The sequence below is a fragment of the Triturus cristatus genome, chromosome 11, assembly GCF_964204655.1.
Source record: "Triturus cristatus chromosome 11, aTriCri1.1, whole genome shotgun sequence".
Taxonomy (NCBI): Eukaryota; Metazoa; Chordata; class Amphibia; order Caudata; family Salamandridae; genus Triturus; species Triturus cristatus.
In genome coordinates, this window is record NC_140594.1 from 768,594,945 (window position 1) to 768,620,489 (window position 25,545).

A 25,545-nucleotide genomic window follows, 5' to 3' on the forward strand; every position below is an offset into this window, starting at 1 on the left:
CCAGGGAAGACATGGCTTGGCAGTTCGGGCTGGACTGTTCCCATGAGGCACAGGGTCAAGACTGATTTGCATATGGCCATGTCTGAACTGGGGTGGCGTAGTGGGCAAAAGAACAATGGATTTAACCCAGATCTCTTGACTGGGGGAGAATGTCTGCATTGTCAGCATTCCGTCCATCATTTGTTTGTTGTAACGCTTTTCGCCCTAAGTGGGATGGGTATTCCCAGACGTGGGACCCGTGCTCACTACGCCACTGGAGTCAAGCTATCCTGGCTGATGACGGCTGATAGCCAGAAACCGGTCCTAGGATGCTTGATTCCGGTCCAGGGAAGACATGGCTTGGCAGTTCGGGCTGGACTGTTCCCATGAGGCACAGGGTCAAGACTGATTTGCATATGGCCATGTCTGAACTGGGGTGGCGTAGTGGGCAAAAGAACAATGGATTTAACCCAGATCTCTTGACTGGGGGAGAATGTCTGCATTGTCAGCATTCCGTCCATCATTTGTTTGTTGTAACGCTTTTCGCCCTAAGTGGGATGGGTATTCCCAGACGTGGGACCCGTGCTCACTACGCCACTGGAGTCAAGCTATCCTGGCTGATGACGGCTGATAGCCAGAAACCGGTCCTAGGATGCTTGATTCCGGTCCAGGGAAGACATGGCTTGGCAGTTCGGGCTGGACTGTTCCCATGAGGCACAGGGTCAAGACTGATTTGCATATGGCCATGTCTGAACTGGGGTGGCGTAGTGGGCAAAAGAACAATGGATTTAACCCAGATCTCTTGACTGGGGGAGAATGTCTGCATTGTCAGCATTCCGTCCATCATTTGTTTGTTGTAACGCTTTTCGCCCTAAGTGGGATGGGTATTCCCAGACGTGGGACCCGTGCTCACTACGCCACTGGAGTCAAGCTATCCTGGCTGATGACGGCTGATAGCCAGAAACCGGTCCTAGGATGCTTGATTCCGGTCCAGGGAAGACATGGCTTGGCAGTTCGGGCTGGACTGTTCCCATGAGGCACAGGGTCAAGACTGATTTGCATATGGCCATGTCTGAACTGGGGTGGCGTAGTGGGCAAAAGAACAATGGATTTAACCCAGATCTCTTGACTGGGGGAGAATGTCTGCATTGTCAGCATTCCGTCCATCATTTGTTTGTTGTAACGCTTTTCGCCCTAAGTGGGATGGGTATTCCCAGACGTGGGACCCGTGCTCACTACGCCACTGGAGTCAAGCTATCCTGGCTGATGACGGCTGATAGCCAGAAACCGGTCCTAGGATGCTTGATTCCGGTCCAGGGAAGACATGGCTTGGCAGTTCGGGCTGGACTGTTCCCATGAGGCACAGGGTCAAGACTGATTTGCATATGGCCATGTCTGAACTGGGGTGGCGTAGTGGGCAAAAGAACAATGGATTTAACCCAGATCTCTTGACTGGGGGAGAATGTCTGCATTGTCAGCATTCCGTCCATCATTTGTTTGTTGTAACGCTTTTCGCCCTAAGTGGGATGGGTATTCCCAGACGTGGGACCCGTGCTCACTACGCCACTGGTGTCAAGCTATCCTGGCTGATGACGGCTGATAGCCAGAAACCGGTCCTAGGATGCTTGATTCCGGTCCAGGGAAGACATGGCTTGGCAGTTCGGGCTGGACTGTTCCCATGAGGCACAGGGTCAAGACTGATTTGCATATGGCCATGTCTGAACTGGGGTGGCGTAGTGGGCAAAAGAACAATGGATTTAACCCAGATCTCTTGACTGGGGGAGAATGTCTGCATTGTCAGCATTCCGTCCATCATTTGTTTGTTGTAACGCTTTTCGCCCTAAGTGGGATGGGTATTCCCAGACGTGGGACCCGTGCTCACTACGCCACTGGAGTCAAGCTATCCTGGCTGATGACGGCTGATAGCCAGAAACCGGTCCTAGGATGCTTGATTCCGGTCCAGGGAAGACATGGCTTGGCAGTTCGGGCTGGACTGTTCCCATGAGGCACAGGGTCAAGACTGATTTGCATATGGCCATGTCTGAACTGGGGTGGCGTAGTGGGCAAAAGAACAATGGATTTAACCCAGATCTCTTGACTGGGGGAGAATGTCTGCATTGTCAGCATTCCGTCCATCATTTGTTTGTTGTAACGCTTTTCGCCCTAAGTGGGATGGGTATTCCCAGACGTGGGACCCGTGCTCACTACGCCACTGGAGTCAAGCTATCCTGGCTGATGACGGCTGATAGCCAGAAACCGGTCCTAGGATGCTTGATTCCGGTCCAGGGAAGACATGGCTTGGCAGTTCGGGCTGGACTGTTCCCATGAGGCACAGGGTCAAGACTGATTTGCATATGGCCATGTCTGAACTGGGGTGGCGTAGTGGGCAAAAGAACAATGGATTTAACCCAGATCTCTTGACTGGGGGAGAATGTCTGCATTGTCAGCATTCCGTCCATCATTTGTTTGTTGTGACGCTTTTCGCCCTAAGTGGGATGGGTATTCCCAGACGTGGGACCCGTGCTCACTACGCCACTGGAGTCAAGCTATCCTGGCTGATGACGGCTGATAGCCAGAAACCGGTCCTAGGATGCTTGATTCCGGTCCAGGGAAGACATGGCTTGGCAGTTCGGGCTGGACTGTTCCCATGAGGCACAGGGTCAAGACTGATTTGCATATGGCCATGTCTGAACTGGGGTGGCGTAGTGGGCAAAAGAACAATGGATTTAACCCAGCTCTCTTGACTGGGGGAGAATGTCTGCATTGTCAGCATTCCGTCCATCATTTGTTTGTTGTAACGCTTTTCGCCCTAAGTGGGATGGGTATTCCCAGACGTGGGACCCGTGCTCACTACGCCACTGGAGTCAAGCTATCCTGGCTGATGACGGCTGATAGCCAGAAACCGGTCCTAGGATGCTTGATTCCGGTCCAGGGAAGACATGGCTTGGCAGTTCGGGCTGGACTGTTCCCATGAGGCACAGGGTCAAGACTGATTTGCATATGGCCATGTCTGAACTGGGGTGGCGTAGTGGGCAAAAGAACAATGGATTTAACCCAGATCTCTTGACTGGGGGAGAATGTCTGCATTGTTAGCATTCCGTCCATCATTTGTTTGTTGTGACGCATTCTGAACCACTTGAAGCCACTTCAATAAATATTCTGGAAGGCCCAGGTACAAAACATTAACGTAATCCAGCCTAGAAACAATCAGAGCCTGGATGATCGTTTTCCTATGAGTTGCAGGTAGTAAAGAAAGAAAGGGCTCGATTCACAGAACTAATTTACGACAAAATCCTAAACTTACTACTTTTGGTATTCACAGAAGGCATTTAGTAGTCTTAAATTAGGATTTTGTCTTAAATTAGGATTTTGCCTTAAATTTGGATTTTGTTTTAAATTAAACTTAAGTTTAACTTAAGTTTGTCTTAAGTTTAATTTAAGACAAAATCCTAATTTAAAACAAAATCCTAATTTAAGACAAAATCCTAATTTAAGACAAAATCCTAATTTAGGACAAAATCCTAATTTAGGACAAAATCCAAATTTAAGACAAAATCCTAATTTATGACACAATCCTAACATAAAACAAAATCCTAATTTAAGACAAAATCCTAATTTAAGACTACCAAATGACTTCTGTGAATGTCAATATCAGTTATTGGGCTGTCATCAGGGTTATGATCAAGTGACATCACGTTCAGGTAAGATTCACACTCATTTTCTGTGATGTCATTAATTTCAAATGGTGTGAGATGTCACTTTTGTAAATCCCGGCATTTTTATGAATGAAGGTTCATGAAATATTTTCCTGATGGCAGCAGTATAAGAATACACTCGAAAAGCAGGGCAAACCCTAAATACGGAACAAGCAGAAGAAAAATGAAGAAAACCAATACATCAGGAGCAGTAATAGAAACGGACAAGCAACACATTCATTCATGACAAAGAGGTTGATCCAACCCCACTCTGTGTAGTATTGTATGCATTGCTCTCTGCGACATACAGCTGAAGCTGTTTGTTGCAAGACCTCAATAATGAGAGAGCTGGAAAAGAATCTAAACGAAAGTATTAGTGTGATGGAAATAAAATGGTCATTTGCATTCATCGTAAAAGGTCAAAGGAACTTAAATGACCACAGATACGTTATTTTTCTCGTTTGGATGAATGTGTTATTGCATACCGGGTACATAGTTCAGCTACTGAGGGGCAGATTTACAAGCCCCTTGCGCCACTTTTCTGTCACTTTTCTCATGTTAAAAATGACGCAAAAGGGGCGCAAGGGGGTTGTAAATCTGCCCCTGAGTCTCTTTCCGAACTGAATAGGAAGTGGAAATGTAGAAAAGTTCAAACCAGTTGGGCAGGTGCATGCTGGGGCATAGTGGGAAGGCCTGGGATTGACAGCTGTTATATTTTGACGTTGGTGTGTTCCTAAAGCATTCTTATTTTGTACATTTAATTATGATATCCGCTTAAAATGAATATTTACATGAGTGGTTGCGGGGGAAGATAGTCACTAATTGTAGTGAGAAATATTCGTAATAACTTTGTTTTCCGTAGTGCCTCCTACAGCATTTCTGCTGTTTCTCTTTGCTGTAAATGCCAGTTTAATGGTACCCAATTTACTGTCCTTATAAGGATTGAAGCAGGGTTGAGCAATCCCGTTGACATTCAGAATAAGAGAAACTAAATCTGTTTAGTCTCTTTGTATAGGAATTCGTTCGAAAACACATTACTGCCACTATCTTTAGCTTCCGTTGTAAGCTTTGAAATAGCATTGACAAGAATCTCATTTGTCTGAGATTTGAAAATGTCTCTGATTGGTACTGAAGGCTAGCACCAACATTTTACCTAATTCACAGAGGGATCCTAAATTACATCAGAGTCTGTTTGACCTTCACCCATATATGGTCATGTGACATGCATTCACCCACCAATTAGTCCAGGTATTGAACCATTACTGTACTTTTTAAAAGTCTTCATGGAAAAACCTAATGTTGTGCCAATGTAAAAAATAGTTATAAATTGACAACTTAGTAAAAGTCTAAACACCCCCCTTCAACATCTTCCCCCAGTCCTATCCTACCCCTTCTCACACCGCCTCACTAAACTGTGATGCTACACTTCTTATATATTTATACGCACCTATTGTGCTGAGCTCTCTATGTAAACATCAATGCATGTCTCAATTTACAAACATGTTGGTACATATCCTGTTGTAAGTGTTAAAGAGGCCGCATGTTTGCCAGTTTCATACATTAGAAGTAAATCCAGTCTAGCAATTATATTTCAATTCAGGAATTTATAATCCTAGTTTTATAATGGGTTGAACAGGATTACAAGTCCCAGAATGCAAAAAAAAAAACTTAGACAAGGGGAGTTTCTCATGCATGAAACTAAGGGGCATATTCACAAGGAGCCATCGCTGAGTTAACGGCACTTTATCGCAGCCAAAGTAGCGATAAATTTATCGCCCCAATTACAAGCTGGTCGTAACATCCCACAGCACCAGTTTACCCGCGATATCAGCCGCAAAAAACATCACCACAGATGACCCCCGCAACTATCGCTAATGAAATGCAGAGTAGGCGTTCCTGTGCCAAAAGCCGCGACAACACTGCTGGAGCGGGTAGTACAAAATTTTGTATACCCCCCATTCTGCATGTTTATATTTATCCGAATAATCATTTAATTGTAATATTATTAATCTGTCTGAAGTGATTACTCACCAACTATATTAACAAGAGAATTACACATGGGAATTGCACTTTGCATGGCTATATTAATTGTGAATTAACTAGTGTACGCATATTAATAGTAGAAAATTAGAATATTATTGTTATATGTTGCTTTAAGTGATGTATTTGTGATTTGTGCTTTATTTAGTAAGTATAAACCACTCTGAGTGTTGCTTCTGCTACATAAATACACACACATATGGGTATTAGTAAGGGGATAACATTTTATTAGTCATTTCCATCTTTTAATTACGTTTTTGTGTTTCTTTTGCTTAAGTTGACCATTTCAGCCTATACAAGATGGCTGAACGAGACCTTAAACGTGACTGCCTTGACAACACGAGGTTCTGGGTGAAGTGCGCATGCGTCACCGCCAGCAACAGTGGCCTGGTTCTGACCCCGGGAGAACATGTACCCTCCAAGGTCATTCCGGGAACCCGTCCAAGACTAAGAGACAATGCTCAATTTAAAAGCTGGTACAAGCAAGTTTGATGACTTCATCATCTAACACCCTGAGAACTGTTCATTGCGAGTCGAAATTGACCAATGAGAACTCTCTAAACCCAATCTTGATACATATTTGTTAGTATTTTCATTATAAAAGTAGGTAGGGAATTAGGGTAGTATCGCTCGCTCTATCTGGAAAAGCTCGCTCTTCTTGACGAACTCGATTTCCTGACATTATGCTGACGGAGAGGACGGTGACACTGCTGGACAGCTGTTATCCTGAATCTATGAGAGACTGAATTGTGGCCTAAACTTTGCTGAATAAATTCTCTTTGACTGACTGACTGACTTAGAGGTCGACTTTAGCCAGAATAGGTAAAAATGATGCTCTGAAATGCTAATGATGATTTCTAACATTTCTTTCAATATTTCTTAGGTAAAGATTAATTGATTAATTGACAAATGTGTTGGGAGGGATATCTTAGGTTTAAATGTCAATGTGTCTAGGGCAAAGTAAAGGTATTTCTCTCATGTCAGCGTTGTGAAACGTATTTTCCCTCAGAAAACAGGTCAACCGAGCGTAAGTATATTGGTGTTATGGGCCCCACCCATGAATGTATGTGAGTAAATTGGATGACGAGGTAGTTGGTCTGTGCCGAAAGGGAAATTTGGTGTTCTGCGCTGCAACAGTTTTTCTGGTAGCAAGACAATGGTTTTGATTGTTTTGGTTTGGTGATTATTTGCTTGTAAATAGCTTTTTGATTATTGGTTATTGCTGTTGATTTATGTACTAACACTCTATGTTGAGTCGTGTTGAGTTTTATGTTGTTTGCACGACTTCTGGGATGTAGGAAGTCAGAAGTTTGTAACGGTTCCGTAGTAGAGCAGAGGTAAGCGCTGCTCTCGGGAAAGACAGAATTGTTGTTATCCTGTAGGTACACAGGAGAAAACGTGTGACGATTGAAGTTGCACGACGCATTGTCTGGGTTCGATTCGGTGACATCGCCGTGTGTTGCCATTAGAGACATTTTCTATGTGAGAGAAGTGTGTATGATAGCGAAGGTTACCTGTGAAATTCTGGTCTTAGGTACCAGGGATCCAACTGGCATTCCGATAACGCTTATCGCTGGAAAGGTAATAGGTATTCTCTGAGCTTGCTAGAAGGACAAAGTAAGAGGGAAGCGCTGCTTTGTTAACCTATGTCATAATTCTGTAGTAGAACAGACTGTTCGCTGTTCTTGGGAAAGACAGGATTCTGTGTGACTGTACTACATTTTCTAGTGTAAAAGTGCGTGAACAAAATAGCATTTGGGTTAATTGCGAAACTCTGGGTTTATTTCTCAGGAGCATTGGGTCTCCAACTATGTGTCTTAAATACCAGAGAAACAGTTAGCTAATGCTTGTTAGGAGGGTGAAGTAGAGGGATGTGCTACTTTATCAACGGAAGTAACAATTCCGTTGTAGGGCAGAGGTAAGCGCTGCTCTCGGGAAAGATGGAATTCTCGTGAGAAAGGTCTATTGCTATTCTTTGGTTAGCGAAGCGGACAATGGAGATGTTTCTATGTTGTTACTAACAGAATTGTAGAAATTGAAACAAAACTTACTGAGCAGATTTGTAAAGGAGGGGTAGGCAGGAGCTGCCGCAGTGGCTGCTGATGTCAGAACGACCGCGCTGGGATTGGACAGTCGGTCAGAAACGTAAAACGCTCTGGATTGGTGAGTTAGTGTGCGCCGTGCTAGGAGTGGAGAAATACAGGGTGACGTAGACTCTCCGGATTGGTGCGTTAGTGTGAGTCGAGCTGGGATTTGATGATTGTGACCATGACGTAGACACTCCGGATTGGTGCAGTGTGAGTCGCGCTCCAATTGGACATAATAGCGGTACAGTTGTAGGGAGAAACTAGTAAGACACGAAAAGAAAGGAAAATGTATTACGATCCACCAGAAAAAGAGAAAAAGTCATGGTTTGGAAAAATTAAGAAGTGGTTTAAGAAAGACAAACCGGTCAAAACTAGGGAAGGACAGTTACTTCCTCCACCGAAACCCCTGCATCTTTACTGATTGCAAAATATGGATATCACACCTGTATTTGGTTAGACAACTGGGTTAAGTATACAAAGGAGGACGGAGTGTTCACTTTTCCAGAACATGGTTCATTTAATTTGGCTGTTTTGAGAAATTTGAGAGAGAAAATGATGAATTTAGAACCGAGACCTAGACCGACTCAATTTGAGGCATTGACGGAGTGGGAAGACGAAATGCATGACCTAGAAAGACAGAGAAATGGTAGAGGATATTGGTACTTGTTTGGCAGATCGTACGGACATGAGACGCATGATGATCGAATGAGAAGGTGGCGGAATGCGAGTATGACTGAGGGTTTGTTTCCCGTAAGAACTGCAGGAGAGAATGAAGGACGAAAGTGTGTAGAAAAGAGGCATAATATGGAGACGAAAGGGTATGGAGGGAATGAGTCCGAGGATGATGTTCTTGATGATATGTTCTATAAAAATCCACCACCATACCGGCCAGAACCAGAAATATTAACTCCAAGTGCCCCAGTGAAAGAAACAGTACGAATCATAAAATCGGAACCAGAGTTCCAAGATTTGGGAAGAAATAATCCTATTAGAGAGGTAGAAAAGAAATCTGGAGGAAAATTGGGTGGAGAAAATTCAGCAGAACTAGCAGAAACGACTCTAGAGTTAACCGAGAAAATAAGAGAATTGACTAAGAATCTGGAAGCGGTAACTGTACCAGTAACGATAGGTCCAGTAATGCCTATTTTTGACAAGCAAAAAGACAGTGAACATTGTTTGACAGTCCCTTATAAAAGTAATAAATTGGTTGAACGACCAAGAGTGAGTCAGAGTGAGAATCCATGGAGACAGACAATAAGTATGATTGAACCGAATTTTTCAAATAATCCATTTGTAGGTCAGAACTATGCAGAAAAACGTATGACGATGATAGAGACCATGTCAGAGACACAAAAAGATTTTGGACAAGGAAATGTAGAGAAGCCAGTAGGACCATCTACAGAGGAGTTGAGTGAATGGTTGAGAAGTTTGCAAAAGAAAGATAAGGAATCTCAGTCAATAGATGTAGCAAAATTACAAATGGTATTGGAAGAATTAATAGTAGGTACTATCCCGACAGAGAAGTTAAAAACGTACCAAGATGAGGAATTGTTATTCCTGTGCAAAAGCGTAACATGAAGAGCGAAAAATCTTCATGAAAGATTAGAAGAAGTTGCAAATGAAATGGGCATTGATATTGAAAAGGTAAAAGCCTTACACAAACCCTATCGAGTAGAATTTACTGGAAAAGACATCGAAAACATGAATACCACAGGACGAATAGGTCAGATTAAGGATATAATTATTTTGTTGAGAAAATGGGGCGATGTGGACAAATGGAAAAGCAGATGGTATCGTAAGCGAGACGAAGTTTCAGACAAAACGTTTTCAGCCTATTCTATGAGAGAAAAAGAGAAGGTTGTGACAGAATACCCTATGAGAGAGATTCCAGGAGGAGGATATGTGCATGTCCCATGGACTAGACAGGATATTTTGTCATTTACAAATGACTTCCCTCGACTGCGTGAAACGCCCGTCGAGTGGTATAGACAGGTAGACAGATTTGTGAAATTATCCAAAGTATTGTGGATTGATTTGAATAGCCTGTTTGATATAATTGTACCAGCCGATTTATGGACAGAATGCAAAATAGTAATAGATTGGCCAACACAGGAATACCCAAGGGATCCTAAAACAGGAGCTCCAGACCCTGAGGTAATGAAGAAATACGAACAGGTTATGGCATTCTTGAAGAACAAAGTACCCCCTAAAGAGACAGATTGGGTGAAAATTGACAGAACACATCAAGAAAGCAAAGAATCAGTACATGCCTATTATGAGAGGTTAATTTTAGCCTTTAAACAATTCAGTGGAGATGAGAATTTGAGTGACAAGGATTTGAGTCATTTCGTATACAGGTTTGTATATGGTCTTCTTCCAGAAATTAGTGAAATGATAAAACAGCATACGGCAAAACAAGAAAATAGATGAAGTATTGAGACATGCTAAATATTTCAGTGATGAAATTGAAGCAAAACAGCGAAAACTGAAAGAGAAGGCAATGTGGGCACAGGTAAAAGTAGCAGAGAGACAAGAAGCACAATTAGTGGAACAAGCAGGGTCAAAACCAAGATTTATTCCTGGGAAAAATAAAGGGAATATTGAGGAAGCTAAGAAGAAGTTTTCATGTCATAACTGCGGTAGGATAGGGCATTGGAAATCCGAGTGTAAATTTCCACCAAGTACTAACGATGAAAATCCATCATTGAATCCACAGGTGCAGAATGAGGTGAGTGGTCAACAGCAACGACAACAGCAGGGTGTAACACAACAGAATCAGGTGCCAAAACCACCTTTTCCACAGAACAAAAATTGCCAGAAGTATAGTAAGGAGAATGGATTCTACAACGAAGAACAGGTAAATAAGCCGCAACGCGCTAGCGCTGCTTCGCAGTATTGGCTGCAGCGCGATGAAAGCGATTCAGAAGAGGGTTATTGACGGTGCCGAAGGGAGGAAGAAGAGTGTGTACTTGGCGCAACTCGAGAAGCAGACCAGACAGGCCCATTTGTAGATGGAAAAGTTAATAATGAAAATATTACTTTCCTAGTTGAAACTGGTGCTACTTGATCAACTGTTAGATCAGCTGATGTTAAGAATATTCCACTCTCGGATGAAACGATCCAAGTAGTCGGGGTCTCCAACAGACAGATTAAAACTTACCTTACAGAACCAGTTAAAGTTAGTATAGGGACATTTTCTGAAATGCACAGATTCGTAGTGTGTGACACTAGTCCTGTGAACTTGTTAGGTAGGGATTTATTATGCAAGATGAATTGCACTATATTTTGTACCCCAGATGGAATAGCCTTTGAAACACCTGATGATGATGTGTTATATAAGATGACATTGGCAAATAAAGAAAAAGAGATTATAGGAGCCTATGCTGTATTCAATCCTGACGAACTACCAAAAGAATTGAAACAATCAGTAAAAGCAGAAGTTTGGGACTTCACAAGAGAAGATGTAGGATTGATGAGGAATATAGATCCAGTAAAGATAACTGTAAAAGGAGTAAGTTATCCAAATGTTCCACAATATAAATTGACTCCGGAAATAATCGAAGGAGTTACTCCTGTGATTGAGAAAATGATAAGGCAAGGAATTTTGAGAGAAATAATGAGTAGCCCATGTAATTCACTGATAATGGGACTGAAAAAGCCTAGTGGGAAGTTCAGAATAGTGCAAGATCTGAGAAAGATAAACAAAATTGTTGTACCATGTTGTCCCATTGTACCGAATCCATCTGTGATTTTATATCAGATTCCTCATGACGCAGAATGGTACACAGTGATTGATTTGTGCCATGCATTCTTTTCCATCCCATTACACCATGACAGCCAGCAAATTTTAGCATTTCGTTTCGGCGAACGTATTTTGGCGTGGTGCCGAATTCCACAGGGGTATACAGAAAGCCCCTCAATATTTAATCAGCTATTGAAAAAGTCTTTGGAGAGTCTGGAAATGCCTGAAAATTCAGTACTAGTCCAGTATATCGATGACCTACTTGTGGCATCGAAAACTCGTGATGCTTGTGAGGTAGACACAGTAGCTTTGTTAAATCATTTGGCAGATGGAGGGCTAAAAGTGTCACCATCAAAACTACAATTTTGTAAAAGAGAAGTCCAATATTTGGGACACAGCATTGAGAAAGGACACAGGAAAATAACCATAGATAGAATCAGGATCATAAAAAGAATGAGTCCACCAATGACCCAAAGAGAAGTGAGAATGTTCCTGGGAATGGTTGGATATTGTCGTCAATGGATAGGAAATGTTTCCTTGATTGCAAAACCTTTGGTACGAATGACAAGAAGTGATGTGAGAGATCCAATTTATTTGAACAAAGAGGAGTTGGCAGCATTCAAGAAAATGAGAGAAGGATTGTGTGAAGCGCCTGCATTGGGTTTGCCTGATTACGATAAGGAGTTTGAGTTGTATTGCAGTGAGAGAAATGGATGTGCACTCTCTGTTCTAGTACAGAAGCATGGAAAACTGAGGAAACCAATTGCATATTTTTCATCCATGTTGGACCCAGTAGCCCTTCCTGGGTGTCTGAAAGCAGTAGCTGCTACATGTAGAAGTTTGGAACAGAGTGAAGGAATTGTGATGGGGTATCCTGTGAAAGTGTTTGTGCCTCATAATGTGGCGATTCTTTTAACAAGGAGTCGTACTCAGTATATGACGCACAGCCGACTGACTAAATATGAAAAGGTCATTTTGGGCGCAACAAATGTGAGTCTTGTGAGATGCGTGAATGTGAATCCTTCAACATTGTTGTCAGATGTGGAGCATGTAGAGGTAAGAGATGAAGCAGATCATGATTGTTTGGATGTACTTGATTGTTGTACAAAACCAAGGCCTGACATAAAAGATGACCCTTTACCAGAAAGTGATTATGTCATGTTTGTTGATGGATCCTGTTTGCGAACAGATGATGGAATGCTAAGTGCAGCATATGCAGTATGTACAGTTGCAGCAGTGATGGAAGCATCCTATTTGAAAGGAGTAAGGTTGGCCCAAGTAGCTGAACTTATCGCCCTGACCAGAGCATGTAAGATTGGGAAAAGTGTGAGAGTGACTGTGATAACTGATAGCCAGTATGGCTGCGGGGTGGTCCATGATTTCGGCCAAATTTGGCTGCAAAGAGGTTTCCTGGCCTCAAGTGGGACTCCCATTAAGAATGCTGAGGTGGTTGGAAGGTTGCTTGAGGCAATACAGCCGCCCAGGCAATTAGCTGTGGTAAAATGTGCTGCTCATAGTCGCAGTGGCGATTACATTGCCACTGGAAACAAATTCGCCAATGACATGGCACAGTATTGTGCACAAATTCAATCAATCGGGCAAAGGAAAGAGAACTGTTTTTTTGTTTCCCAATGTTTACTAACACTGTGGGAACATGGGATGAGGTAAGACAATTGCAGGAAGAAGCCGGAGAGGAAGAGGTAAAACAGTGGATAAAAGCAGGATGTACACCAAGAGAGAAAGATCATGTGTGGGTCTATCGAGATGGAAGACCAGTAATGCCTGATAGCATGATGTCTGCCATGGCACGGATGTATCATGGACAGGGACATATAGGGAGAGACGCCATGATTAGGTCCTTTAAACAAACTTGGTATAATGCAAAGTTCAGACTTGTGGCGGAAAGTATCTGTCAAAGATGTCTAATTTGTCAGCAATACAATCCAGGAAGAAAGACAGTGGTGAGTCTAGGAACAATAGGCCGAGAGGGAGGGCCTTTTAACAGAATGCAAGTAGATTTCATTGGGAGGCCTCCTTGTAACAGATTGAGGTATGTTTTGGTAATGGTATGCCTATTCTCTAGGTAGGTAGAGGCGTTCCCAACAAGAAGAAATGATGGAATGACAGTGGCAAAATTATTGTTGAGGGAATTTATACCTAGGTTTTGGTTCCCAGTAACAATTGAATCAGACAGAGGAGGGCATTTTCATAATGAGATCATGAAATTGATTTGTGAAGCATTGAATGTACGACAAAAACTGCATTGTGCCTACGGACCAGAGGCTTCTGGTGTAGTAGAACAAATGAATGGTACTATCAAAAACAGAATAGGGAAAATGTGTTTAGCCACAGGTATGAAATGGCCTGATGTCTTGCCTCTAGTACTCATGACTGTTAGATCAATACCAGACAGAACTACTGGTTTGAGTCCTCATGTAATCCTCATGGGACGTGCAATGAGACATGTATTTATACCAGTCAACAAGCTGATGACAATAACTGATGACATGATATTGGAATACTGTAAAAGCCTGGCTGACGCAGTTCATTCTGTGTTTCATCAGGTTGGAGCGGATGCCACCACTCTTGAAAATAAGCCAGCTCATGATCTAAGCCCAGGGGACTGGGTAAGGATAAAAATACACAGAAGAAGAAACTGTTTGGTTCCCAGGTGGGGAAAACCAAGGCAAGTCATCTTGACTACAACAACAGCTGTGAAGTGTGCTGGATTGAAGAACTGGATCCATGCAAGTCATACTTTGAGAATTCCAAATCCAGTTGACTGTAAAGAAAAGGAGTATTTTGAATGACTGAGTCAGATGACGGAGAGCCAAAAGATAAAGAAGGAGAAAACTCTGAAAGGGGGGAGACAGATTCAAGGTTAACTTTGGTCCCCAGAAGTAACTCCTTAAATAAAAGATTGCAGATTTCTGAATGTGGAGAAACAATAAAAGAAATCTGTGAGAAGGAAGTGCCAGATGAAAGATTGAGAGAAATTCCACCTGAAGCAACAGCTTTAGATGGACAGGTGCCAGATACAGAAAGAGAGGGAAAGATTATTGCGGAAGACTCCCGAGGTGGTGTAGGGAACTCCAACATCCAGTCAGAAGCAGGGACAAGTAGTCAGCAGGAAAATTGCGTGATGGAGATTCGAGGAGGGACAGAAGTAGGGAAAACAAAAGAGGTGGAAAGAGAACTCGTTGAAGGTAAAAAGCAAGTTGAAACAGAGTCTGAGGAAAGCGAAGATGAAATACCAGAAGGCCGAGTTCTGAGAAAGAGAGCAGGGAGAACTGAAAAGAATGATAACGGGAGTAAATTGAAAAGAGCGGCCAAAGACGAGGTGTGGCCAAACAAGATAAAGAGACTGAGATATCGGCTGACACGTATAAATTCGCCAAGAGTTGAACAGGTGAATGAAGTAACGAGTCAGGAAAAATCGAAAGAAGAAGAACAGACAGTAGGCAAAGAAAGCAAAAGAACAAGAAAACCTAACCAGAAGTATAAATCACAGGAATGGACATATGTGGCCCTGTCTGAAGTAAAGGAAGAGGCGGCTAGCCAAGGCAATCCAGAGGTGGTTGTACCGGAAGTGGTTGAGGAAGACGAAGAATCGGAAATCCTGAGAGTTATCTTGTCCGATATTGGAGAAGAAGCGGATGTTCAGGACAACCTGTATGTTGAAAACGAAGGGAAGGTGAAAGATGATGAGATGCCAAACTGAATGAGAAAAGAAAATTACTGATGGAAAAACAGTAAAATACTGAAAAAGACAAAAACTGGTAGAACCACGTAGGTGCTTAGAAGCCTAGGGTTAGAAACTAGTTGTGAAGTAGAAGAGGCTAAGTCAAAAGACACGGCTCATTTTAGAAAGATGGCAAACATAGAAAGTAGCAAATGTAGATGTACCTTTCTTAGAAGATGGTGCAAAATGTGTTGTTGTACAGGATTATTAACGCTTCTTTGGAGTATTCTTGCTCTACTAATTTCATTTAAAGTTACTGTAGATATATTAGAAGGACATAGTGATAACTAATATAGGGAAAGTTCAGAAGGTAGTTCCAACTAGAATAGATAAAAACTATTTACATAAAGACAGGTCAATAACAGATTTTTATAACAATGTGTTTTCAAAGCTGTTGTATGAATATGTAAAAACTATGGACGTAGGAGGTTGCTACGTTTGTATGCAATTACCTGCATCTGTATCTGAAGGAGTGACTTATCATCACCTTCCTGTAACATATGGAATAACATGTAGCATAATAGCTAGTTTATTTTATCAGACAGGTAAATTAGAGTATTATTTTTCAGATGTAGGTACTATATTTGCACAAGTACCCGCAATTAACAAACTTAGGGCCATATGTAGGTAGCTAAATGCCAGTCGGTAACGGCCACAATTCGGTAAATATCCCGTTACCGACCAGTATTTAGGCATTTGAGATGTAGGAGGCATGATTTAAGGATTCGGTAATTTACCGAATCGGTAATGGATCGGTAAAATACCGAATCGGTAAAATACAGATTCGGTAAATTACCGAATCCTTAAATCATATGTAGGGAGCACTCAAGTGAGTGTTTTATTGTATTCAGGATTCGGTATTTACCACCAAATACAGGTTGGTGATAAATATCGAATACCTTTCAAAAATCTATTTTTTGCTGTTTTGACAGTGCCATGTGGCAGACACACATGCCCTTAGGGCATGTATGTGCGCCACATGTGCACACATGCACGATTCAGGGGTGCAACAGGGTGTCAATGTGACACCCTGCCACCCTTCAATATGCTCCCCCTATTACCGATTCAGTATTTACCGAATCGGTAATGGTGAATGGCTTCCCATTGATTCCTATGGGCCTCCAGGCCCATAGGAATCAATGGGAAGGTATGCCTCATTACCGATTCGGTAAATACCGAATCAGTAATACCGAATCTTTCCGAATCGGTAAAATTTACAGATTTTTTACCTACATACTATTTACCGATTCTTAAATACCGAATCGGTAAAATTCGGTATTTATGAATCGGTAAATAGTATGTTACCTACATATGGCCCTAAATAAAGTAAAACCTGCAAAAGTATTAGGTGAATTTTTCTTAGAGACAAATTAATTAACCTTAGAATATATATTTAGAAATAACTTGACTTGCAGTTTAAAGAAAGAGGAGAAGACATTTTTGGATATGGTTGAAGAAAGGAGATTGAAAATGCAAAGGAAGATTTCAGAAGGGAAAGTGGAGAAAACAGTTTGGGATGTTGAAACGGAAAAACATTTAAGAGGAGAATCAAGTCCAACTATGGCTTTAGATTGGCCTCAGAAAGGGAAATTGTGTATAAGAAGAAATCAGACGGCATATGACAATTATTTTCTAGGGAATAGTGAGTGCCATGATACATACCGGATCATGGGAGGATGGGGATTTAATGGTGGAAGAGATCCAGTCTTTCCAGGACTGTATTTCATTTGTGGGAACAGGGCATATTACCGTTTGCCAGACCATTGGTATGGCACATGTTATGATGGCCTGGTTTTTCCAAAGATTTTTCACATGGATAGAGGAGAAGATGGTGTACATAGTTTAGGTAGTTATTTAGCACATAGTAAGAGAGAATCTTGGGCTGAAATTGTAGGTGATATTTTTGGAGCACTGAAACCCGCAGTGGGAATATCTCTGAATGCAAAAAAAATTAGAAAACTTTCAACAGTAGTGGATCGCTTGTCAACAAGCACCGCTGGAGGATTCTTATTGGTAAATACTGAAATGGTTGCCATGAGTGCTATGATAATGCAAAATCGACTTGCCCTTGATATTTTATTGGCAAAAGAGGGTGGAGTCTGTGGAATGCTGAAGGTTCAACATTGTTGTACTTACATTCCTGACGAAAGTAAAGATTTGAAAATTTATATTAAGAATATTACAGAATTGCATGACAAAATTGTACCACTGGAGGTTGAAGATATTTGGGAAATGATTGGTAAGAAAATATCTGCTATTAAAGACTTTGTAGTAAAACTAGGTAGTACAGTTATAAGTAAGATATTATTTCCATTAACATGTGTGATTTCCTTAGTATTAATAATCAGACTAGGTTGTATTTGTTGTAGAAAGAATAAAAACCAGAAAAGAATAAAAAGAGGGAACCTAAGGAGAAGGGATAAGAAACAAGAAAGAGAATTTGAAGAAATAGAACTAGAAGAGTTAAAAGATAGCATGTATAAAACAGCAAAAAGAGAAGAAACAGGGGAAACTGAAATATGAATGAAACAAGAAATCAATTCGAAATTTCCGTAAAAAGAATACAAAATTTTATGTTAGTGTGGTGATATAATCACGAAAGGGGGGATTGCTGGAGCGGGTAGTACAACATTTTGTATACCCCCCATTCTGCATGTTTATATTAATCCGAATAATCATTTAATTGTAATATTATTAATCTGTCTGAAGTGATAACTCACCAACTATATTAACAAGAGAATTACACTTTGCATGGCTATATTAATTGTGAATTAACTAGTGTACGCATATTAATAGTAGAAAATTAGAATATTATATGTTATATGTTGCTTTAAGTGATGTATTTGTGATTTGTGCTTTATTTAGTAAGTATAAACCGCTCTGAGTGTTGCTTCTGCTAGATAAATACACACACATATGGGTATTAGTAAGGGGATAACATTTTATTAGTCATTTCCATCTTTTAATTACGTTTTTGTGTTTCTTTTGCTTAAGTTGACCATTTCGGCCTATACAAGATGGCTGAACGAGACTTTAAACATGACTGCCTTGACAACACGAGGTTCTGGGTGAAGTGCGCATGCGTCACCACCAGCAACAGTGGCCTGGACCTGACCCCGGGAGAACATGTACCCTCCAATGTCATTCCGGGAACCCGTCCAAGACTAAGAGACAATGCTCAATTTAAAAGCCGGAACAAGCAAGTTTGATGACTTCATCATCTAACACCCTGAGAACTGTTCATCGCGAGTCGAAATCGACCAATAAGAACTCTCTAAACCCAATCTTGATATATATTTGTTAGTATTTTCATTATAAAAGTAGGTAGGGAATTAGGGTAGTATCGCTCGCTCTATCTGGAAAAGCTAGCTCTTCTTGACGAACTCGATTTCCTGACGTTATGCTGACGGAGAGGACGGTGACACTGCTGGACAGCTGTTATCCTGAATCTATGAGAGACTGAATTGCGGCTAAACTTCGCTGATTAAATTCTCTTTGATTGACTGACTTAGAGGACGACTTTAGCCAGAATAGGTAAATATGATGCTCTGAAATGCTAATGATGATTTCTAACATTTCTTTCAATATTTCTTAGATAAAGATTAATTGATTAATTGACAAATGTGTTGTGTCGATTACTTGAAGAAGAAGATTAAGAGAAAAGTAATAGAGCAAAGGTAGATGAGTAAATCATCAATTACCAATTCAACTAAATGATCTATCTCCGTATGGGAGGGATATCTTAGGTTTAAATGTCAATGTGTCTAGGGCAAAGTAAAGGTATTTCTCTCATGTCAGCGTTGTGAAACGTATTTTCCCTCAGAAAACAGGTCAACCGAGTGTAATTATATTGGTGTTATGGGCCCCACCAATGAATGTATGTGAGTAAATTGGATGACGAGGTAGTTGGTCTGTGCCGAAGGGGAAATTTGATGTTCTGCCCTGCAACAACACCACTCCACAACATTCTCAACGACCAGCCAGAACTGCGATAAGAACACAAAAAGGGCGATTTGCCACGTGAGCACCAGGAAACTAACACCTGCTCTGACCTGGTGCAAAGTCTGCACCACAAAAGGGAGCCCAGCGCAGAGCCACACCTGAAGACCAACAGATGCACCCAGGCAACTGAACATGCAGCCCGGAGGGCCGAAAGGGCAACAACAACCGCCACCACCACCTCCAAGACCCCCTCTCCCCGGCACCGCCCACCAAAGGCATGCCACATCAGCTACACCTAAACATGGTCAAAATAATTCGCTTGATGTTGCATAATCACAACTGGTGACATGCATGTGTCATCACAAAAATGAGCATCACAATTCACTTTCGAAGCAACAAATGAAACTTTATTAAAATGAACACAGAACTGAAATGAAGAAACATGGCGGCTCCCCTCGGGACATTCCGTAGGTCACAGCCTGCAAGACAAAAATCATGATGAGAAGGTGTGTCCTGCGCACATCAAAGGACAGAGAGAGAGCGAAGGAGAGAGAGAGGAAGAGAGGGAGAGAGAGAGGAAGAGAGCGGGAGAGAGAGATAAGAAGAGAGGGGGAGAAAGAGAGAGAAGAGAGGGAGAGAGAAGAAGAGAGGGGCGAGAGAGAGAGAAGAGAGATGGAGAGAGAGAAGAGTGATGGAGAGAGAGAGAGAGGAAGAGAGGGGGAGAGAGAGAGAAGAAGAGAGGGGAAGAGAGAGAAGAGAGGGGGAGAGAGAGATAAGAAGAGAGGGGAGGGAGAGAGAAGAAGAGAGGGGGGAGAGATAAGAAGAGAGGGGGAGAGAGAGAAAGAGAGTGCCGCCCCTGCGCACCCAGGCCACACTGCTCACCTGCTGCCACCGGTGTGTCTCCAACCACTTGCCGGTGTGTATTGCAGTTTACCAGGTCACATATCTGAGGCAGACCCGTCATCTGAAACAGAGTCCAGATACATGATTGGCACAGTACACACAATTGCACAAGACAACATCGCCTGCCTGCCCATGCACACCCAGGCAGAGGCACCCCAGCCCCTCCTGCCGCCCATCGGAGCATGCCCGCCCATGCAAACCCAGGCCTCACTGCTCACCTTCTACCACCGGCGTGCAGACATGAGGTCCCACTACGAGCTGCTGCAAGCCACAAGCCTGGGGCCTGCTGACATGGCACCCTCCACATCATGCAGCCCCGCTCCGCTGACCACCAGGTCTCAGGTTTGGTGCTGGGTCTTAATTACTCCATGGCAGAGGACATACCAGTGCACCCAGCTTCATCGCAGGCTACACACCCACTCAGCCCAATAGGTGCCACTAACTCTGTGATCCTGGAAGCGACGTCACGTGGCAGTAGGCCCGCGGTGCCTGCTGGCTCTGGCCTACACTGCGGTTCAGCAGGGCACACAAAACCTGAGCTGTCCGGACCGCCGGGACGGGGCATCATCGCAGTCTGCACACCCGCTCAGCACTTAAGGTGCCCCTACCTCAGTGCACCCAAGGTCACCGTCCCATGGTCGGGTGCCTGTGCCGGCCGCAAAGCTTTGAGTGCCACTAACTCTGTGCAACCCCAGTCAGTGCCACGTGGTGGTAGGCCCGTGACGGCCGCAAGGCCTCGGGTGCCACTAACCCTGTGCGCAACAACTCATGGGCCCTTTATGATTGAGAACCGTGGAGCGCCCGTCATCCAGTCCCCACCGGCAGAGGGGAATGTGACCTCGTCTGCCCATTATGTTGGTGGAGTCACATGGCCTGTGACGCCTGTGCCGGATGGGTGTGGTGTGTGTGCACACCTGCCCTCAGGGAGTGGCTCTGACATGCTGACAACTAGACCAGTGACCTGCACACCACCAGCGAGTATGCCTGCGATGGGTAGCAATGAGGGCCCCCCCTCGGAGAGTAAGCGGAGTGGTCTGGCCTGCCTACTCCGGACCAGCGCAGGGCTTGCAACAAGGACTCGTGGGCTCTGGGCGTGGTTCAGTCCATGTCCGGACATGGAAGTGACTGATGCGGGTGTCCCTGTTGTAGTGTCCACGGCACCCGGAACACAATAGGCAATGTAGCACCCTCTGACTGGCATCCCACAGGATGAGCATCATTGACACAAGTGAAATCACTGTCCATACATTCATCCACATACATGAATGATGAAAGACATAACAAAGCAGTTCGTTACTGGATGTTTATTGCACATCTAGTGGAGTTTTGCAGCTGGAGCGGTACAGGGCCATACCAAGCACACCACACAATATGTGCCCGTGGAGGGCAGCCAGAGTCCATCCGGGGATGACAAGTAATGCGGGAGAGTAGGGGTAGAGTCTGCAGTCTGCTCGCCGTGTCATTGGTCATCAAACAGGATATGGCAGTCCATGTCGCTGTCCAAGGTGAGTGCAACGGAGTGTATCAGGGGTCAGTGGAAGGTCATGGGGCCATGTGTGACACCAAGCAGAAACAGGCCAGGTGGCGGAAATGAATACTAGTGCCTCCTTCTGATCACAAACCCATCCACGTCCTCATCCCCGGATGTGTGCTCTGCCCCACCTGTGGGTGTTGCAGTACCGGCTGAGGCACTGTGCGCCACTGACACATCAGGTGCTGGAGTGGATATGTCTGCCGCACTGTGAGGCAATGACACACCAGGGGGCGGAGATGTGGATGGTGTGGGGGCAGCAGCATTCATCATCGCCACGTCTTGTGGCAGCAATGCCATGATGAGGATCTGCAGGGCATGGGAGATCCCAGCTACATTTTGCTGGTGTGCAGCGGTGGCTGCCATCCTCTCCGCCTCCATCTGGACCATGTCCTCCGCATGGGTGCCAGCTCACGGCTGGTATCGCTGGAGCCCCACTGAGCGGACAGGTATTCTTCTGGCGTCCAGTTTGGTAGCCATGAGGTCGAACCCCACCCTCACCTGCTCAGCCATCTCTCTCTGGCCCTCAAGCACACGGCGTTGGAAGGCCGTGTGTTGTTCCTGGGGGTCTTGGGAGACTGCTGGGGCTGTGGGTACTTCCTGCTGGGTGGTTTGGGTGGTAGGTGGGGTCTCCTCGATGTAGCTGGGCAGCCCTGATCCTGGAGGTGAGTCGCGGATGATGTCACTGATGTCTAGGAGGGCTTGTGCGTCGATGCTGGGGTTGTCCTCCTCGTCATCAGTGAAGAGTGGCTGGGAGTGCTCTGCAGGGGGTGTTGACGGTGCCCCTGCAGTGTGAAGGGGAGATGGTGTATTATAATGTGTCCACATGTATGTAGCCGCATGGTACATGTTGACATTCAGACAGCATGGCAATGTACAGTGTGACAGTCTACAGATCTGGGCGATGAACCAGAGTCATTGAGGGTGTGCACTGTGTTCTGCTTGATTGTGCATGTGTGCCATCGTGGCCATCTCCACCCGTCCCACCAGAACGTGGTTGTCACTCACCCTGTTGTGGTTGTGTTGTGTCCTGTTGAGCAGTGTCCAGTCCCCCGACTCCGGCCACAGTATCCACACTGATGACTGTGAACACCAGCTCCTCCATGTCATCCAGCAAGAGCTGTGGCGCTGGGCCCCCACCTCTAGTCTGCATTGCTGCCTTCTGGTTGGCTGCGAGTTTCTCCTTGGTCTTTCCCTTGATGGCATTCCATCGCCTCTTGACGTCATCCATTTTCCTCTTATGCTCTCCGACGGCATTCACCTTGTCCACGAGGTGCCGCCGTATTCCATCTTTGGTGCCCAATGACACGTTGGAGGTGCCAAACAGTTGTTGATTGTGTTCCATCACCTCCGTGACTATGATCCTGTTCGCCCGTGGACTGAACTTCGTCTTCCTCTTCTTCTTGCCCTTGCCCTTCCCTGTCCCCGAGGTCCCAGGCTGGTCGTTCGGGCTGCTTGTGGGGTTGCGCTCGTCCTCTGCTCCTGCTCCTGCTCCAGCTGCCTCCATGGTGCTTGGGTGTTGGTTAGTTTGTTTTTGGTTGTTTTTTCTACTTTTATGGTGATTTATCCCACCTGCCAGGTGTGTGTTTCAGGCCTGGCACTGCTTAGTGCTGATTTCCTCATCGCGCTTTGGCCCATCGCAGGTTTTTTTGCGTTGGGGTTTGTGTTTTTATCTCCGTCGAGGTGGTAGTATCGTGGGCATTGGCCGCGGTTTCGGCAAACTTTCACATGGGGCCGCCATGTTGTGAGTTCCATGTTGACACAGGGTTATGTTCCCGCGATAGGCTGCGATGTGTAAAGATGCGTTAACATTTTTTGGTGATGTTTAGCACACATTCTTGTGAATATACCCCTAAATAACTTCAGGCCTCTGGTATGGCACCCCTGCACTCTGCTGCCATAAGAAGCTTGGTTCACATTTTATATAAATACCCAAAAGAAAAAAAATAACTGGGATTGACAACAGACACTAGCACCCATCTACTTTAAGGATCAAAAACTTCGGCATGCTTACTTTTCCATAATTGGTCGTAATATTTTCTTAACATACACAGCCTACAGCTTTTTACTTGTTTGTGGCATAGTTTAAAAGTAAATCTTAATTCCACCTTGTCTGCCTTGCAGAGGCAGGTAGCAATTTGGGCATGGAGGGGTCAGGCATGCCACACACTCGTGCAAAAACACACACACCTATGCATTCACCAGCGTGCACACAAACACCCATTCACAACACTCACTCACAACAAAATTCATAAATTAATACATACACACACCAAACATTATAAAACATAAAACTTACCGCCAAGCATATTGCAAGTTTGCTCACTGCGTCCCTAATCACGGCGGTGAGACCGCATTTGTTAGGGCGGCGGTGAGGGAAAAAGGAGGGCCTACAGGGTCCCCTAGTGCCTCATGGCCATGGGATGTATTCAGGGAGGTACATGGTGTGCCCCCCTGTGTGCATGCACGTTCAGTTCCTGCACGGATTAATTTAACAGTCCATGCCATGCAGGAACTTGCTTTGGCATTCCCATTGTGGTCCCTTATTGAAAGGCACATCTGTGGGAACACCAAAGGACTGCCGCCAGACTACACGGAAACTCATAAACTGGTGGGTGTCGGTCGAGTTTGGTGGTGCAGGAGCAGAGCGGTAGCATGCTGCCACGCTCCCGCACCGCCAAACTCGGAATCAGGCCCTTACTGCTTTTGCACTTGAGTTTATTTGGAGTCCCAGCGGTACATTATGTTATGGTATGCTCCCTCTTCTCGCGATGGTGGCCCGTCATTGGTGGACATTCCTAATTTTGAAGAGGAGGCAAGCCACCTCCTCACTAAAGGCGAGTGCAGTGTGTAACTGTGCCTCTCTGAAGACATGCAATTCCTGGGATAATCCTCGGCCATTTAGTGGTCCATGACAAAAGTCACTCTCAGTGGGGGAGGAAAGAGCACACAGTTAGCGGATCCCTGACAGCCTGCTTTTCCCTGTGTCCCTTTAGAGGTGCAGAAGCTCTGCTTTCACTGGGAATAGCAGAAGTGGCCACCAAAAGATTCTGCAACCCATGTTTTACAAGGGAAGAGCCTGGGGTGAGCGGGTGCAAAATGCAACCACAATTGCTTGTTTCGCCCCCCGGGACACTTTCCCAGTCAAGCCTGTGACCTCAGAGTAGTGAAGTTTACCTGTAGGTAAGCAGGTCATTTCTGACGATGGGGCTCTATTAACAGCAGAAGTAGAAAGTAGCATAGTAAAAGTAGGTCACCCCGTTATATGCTGAAAATTAACATGTTTTAATATGTCATCATGCAGGAAAGTATCCTTCTTCTCAACCTAGAATAATTAATAGAAAAAGATCAGTTTCTTTCTTTTAAATGACGATTGAAAAGCAGAAACTTTAACTTAAACACACATGAACCGTTTATGAATATTAATATTTATGTTTCAAATTAAAAAAATAACTGATACATTGCAAGTAATCATCACTCCCATACTTGGGGCAGAATATGAGTTCAAGCAACAGTTAAATGGAACGGGAGGTTGGAATGTGATTGCCTGGGAAGTATTTACTTAAGTTGACCCGGACGACCTTCACGCTCCCGTGTCTTACTTATGCTGAGTTGTCACAGTGAAAGGTTCAGACGTGTCACAGGGCTACCCTTGAATGAGGACTGGAAGGGATCCTCGGAGCAGGCAGCCATGCTAAGTCAGCATTCCCCTGCATGCCATATGCTCCCCGCCTTCTGTCTTGCTTTTTTTTGGCTGTGCCGCTCTTGCTACAGAGGCCGTCTGGCTGATGTGCCCTTGTATTCACAGCATCATATCAGGACTGAAAATAGCATTGCTTTCAATTCTGCAGTTTATTCAGTAGCATGCCGTTTTGGTGATCACT